Below are 2,632 nucleotides of genomic sequence, written 5' to 3'. Positions count from 1 at the left end.
CTGTAACCCGCCAGGCTCCTCTGTCCATGGGGATTCTCCAGGCAAGAACACTGGAGTGGGTTTCCATGCCCTCCTCCAAGGGATCTTCCCAACCTAGGGATTGAACCCAGATATAGGCGGAATCATCTCTACCATCTGAACCACCAGGAAAGCCCAAGAATACTGGAATGGGTAGCCTATCCCTTCTCCAGAGGATCTTCCTGACCCAGGAATCGAACTGGTGTCTCTGGCATTGCAGGTGGATTCTTTACCAGCTGAGCTACTAGGGAAGCCCATATTCATTCCTTATTTTTTCTTTAATCAATAGACAATTTTTTAGAGCAGTTTTAGATTTATACTAAATTCAGCAGATAGTAGGGAAAGTTCCCATATATGCTCTTCCAGCACACACAGTTTCCCTCATAATTAGCCTCTTGCATTAATGTGGTATACTTGCTAAAACTGATAAATCAGTATTGATACATTATTATAAACTGAAGTGCATAAATTACATTAAGGTTCACGCTTTATGTCGTATATTTTCTATGGGTTTTGACAAATGCATAATATCATGCATCTACTATTATGCTATCATAGAGAATAATTTTACTGCCTTAAGAATCTCCTGTGCCCCACTCATTTCTTTTCTCCCTTCCATCCCCAAACTCCCGGCCACCACTGATCTTTTTACTGTCTCTATGTGTGGCAGTGAAGCTACTCAGTTGTGTTCGACTCTTTTGTGACCCCAGAACTGTAGCCTGCCAGGCTCCTCCATCCATGGGCTTTTCCAGGCAAGAATACTGGAGGGGTTTGCCATTTCTTTCTCCAGGGAATCTTCCTGACCTAGGGATCGAACCCGGGTCTCCCACACTGCGGGCAGACTCTATCATCTGAGCCACCAGGGAAGTCCCTACTGTCTCTACAGTTTTGCCTTTCTCGTAATGTCAAATAACTGGAATCATATACTGTGGTGCCGTCTCCAACTGGCTTCCCTTACTTAGCACTCTGTATCTCAGGTTGTTTCATGCTTTTTTTTTGAGGCTTGATCAGTCATTTCTTTTTATCACTGAATACTATTCCATTTTACAGATTACCGTAATTTATCTGCTCACCTTTTGAAGGATACCTTGGTTGCTTTCAGCTTTTAGCAATTATGAATAGAGTTGCTATAAACATTCATGTGCATAGTCTTACCATACTATCCAGCAGTCACACTCCAAGGTATTTAACCTCATGAGTTAAAAACTAATTTCTGCAGATTTCTGTGCAGACATTAGTTTTTTGTTTTTTTTTTTTTAATAGTCAGATCTTTATTTAAAAATCCACTCTGCCAACTTAGCGTTTTCCACCAACTCAAGGAGCAGAAACCTTCACAGGCTTCACAATTTTTTGCTTAGGTGCTGCCTTTGTGGGAGCCTTTGCAGCAGCCATCGCTGTCTTTTTAGATGCTTGCTTAGCCTTTTTTGCTTCCTTGGCAGCCCTGATAACGTGTTTTCGTTGAGCCTTCCTAACTTCAGGTTTCTGATTCCTCTTGGCCATTATATCAGCAAGAGAAGCACCAGTTATGGCCCTTTGGAATTTGACTGCACGGCGAGTTCTTTTTTTTTTTTAATTTCTTCCGACTGTCCCTTTCTGTGTTTTCTGGACTGGAGGACAGTCCAGTTGATCTGACAAGGATTCCTCTTGGAAAGGAATGCCGACTCACATTTTGCATTAAGAAACTGGAAAACCTTCCCGTTGGTCCGGGCGTAGCGCCTCCCGTGTCCTGGGTAGGTCTTGTACCCGCTGAGACTGCACAGCTCGACCTTCATGGCTGCAGTGGCGGGCCAGACATTAGTTTTTAACTCCTGAGGTTAAATACCTTGGAGTGTGACTGCTGGATAGTATGGTGAGACTATGTTTAGCTTTGTAAGAAAATGTCAAACTGTATTCCCAAGTGGCTATACCATTTTGCATTCCCACCAACAATGAATCACAGTTCTTGTTTCCCCACCTCCTTGCTAGCATAGCATTTAACACTGTCTGTTCTTTGGATTTTGGTCATTTTTAAAGGTGTGGAGTTAATTTGCACTCTCTAGTGACATGATATTAAGCATCTTTTCACATGCTTATTTATCATTTGCATAACTTATTTGGTGAGGATCTGTTCAGATCCTTTGATCATTTTTAAACTCAGTTGTTTGTTTTCTTATTGTTGAGTTTTAAGAGCTCTTTGCATATTCTGGATATAATTCCATTCTAGGTATGCATTTTAAAGCTGTTAAAATATAACAACTTTATTGAGATATAATTTGCAAACTTTACAATTCAACCTTTTAAAGTGTGTAATTTAATTGTTTAATATATTCAGAATTGTGCAAACATAACCACAACCAATTTTAGAACATCATCACCTCAAGAAAAAACCCATGACTATTAGCAGTCACTCCCCATTTCCCCCCAACACCTCTACCCTTAGGCAACCACTGCTTTACTTTCTGTTTCTGTAGAGTTGCCTATTCTGGACATTGCATGTAAATAAAATCATATAATAGGTGATGTTCTGTGAATGGCCTCTCTTACTTAGCATAATTTTTAAGGTTCATCTGTGTTATAGCTTTTATCAATACTTTACTTCTTTATATGGCTGAATAATATTCAATTGTATGTGTGT

At 40.2% G+C, this 2,632-nt stretch overlaps 1 pseudogene across 1 annotated transcript; it reads right to left on the bottom strand.

Moving 5' to 3' along the window:
* Positions 1 to 1,314: 1,314 nt before the first annotated feature.
* On the bottom strand, positions 1,315 to 1,799 carry LOC104997525 (annotated as a pseudogene). The gene has a single exon (XR_826334.1). The product of XR_826334.1 is annotated as a 60S ribosomal protein L24 pseudogene (transcript).
* Positions 1,800 to 2,632: the final 833 nt, after the last annotated feature.

This window comes from Bison bison, unplaced genomic scaffold (genome assembly GCF_000754665.1).
Source record: "Bison bison bison isolate TAMUID 2011002044 unplaced genomic scaffold, Bison_UMD1.0 scf7180017864309, whole genome shotgun sequence".
Classification (NCBI taxonomy): Eukaryota; Metazoa; Chordata; class Mammalia; order Artiodactyla; family Bovidae; genus Bison; species Bison bison.
The sequence above is the reverse complement of the archived record's forward strand: the minus strand, read 5'-3'. Positions and strand labels throughout refer to the sequence as shown.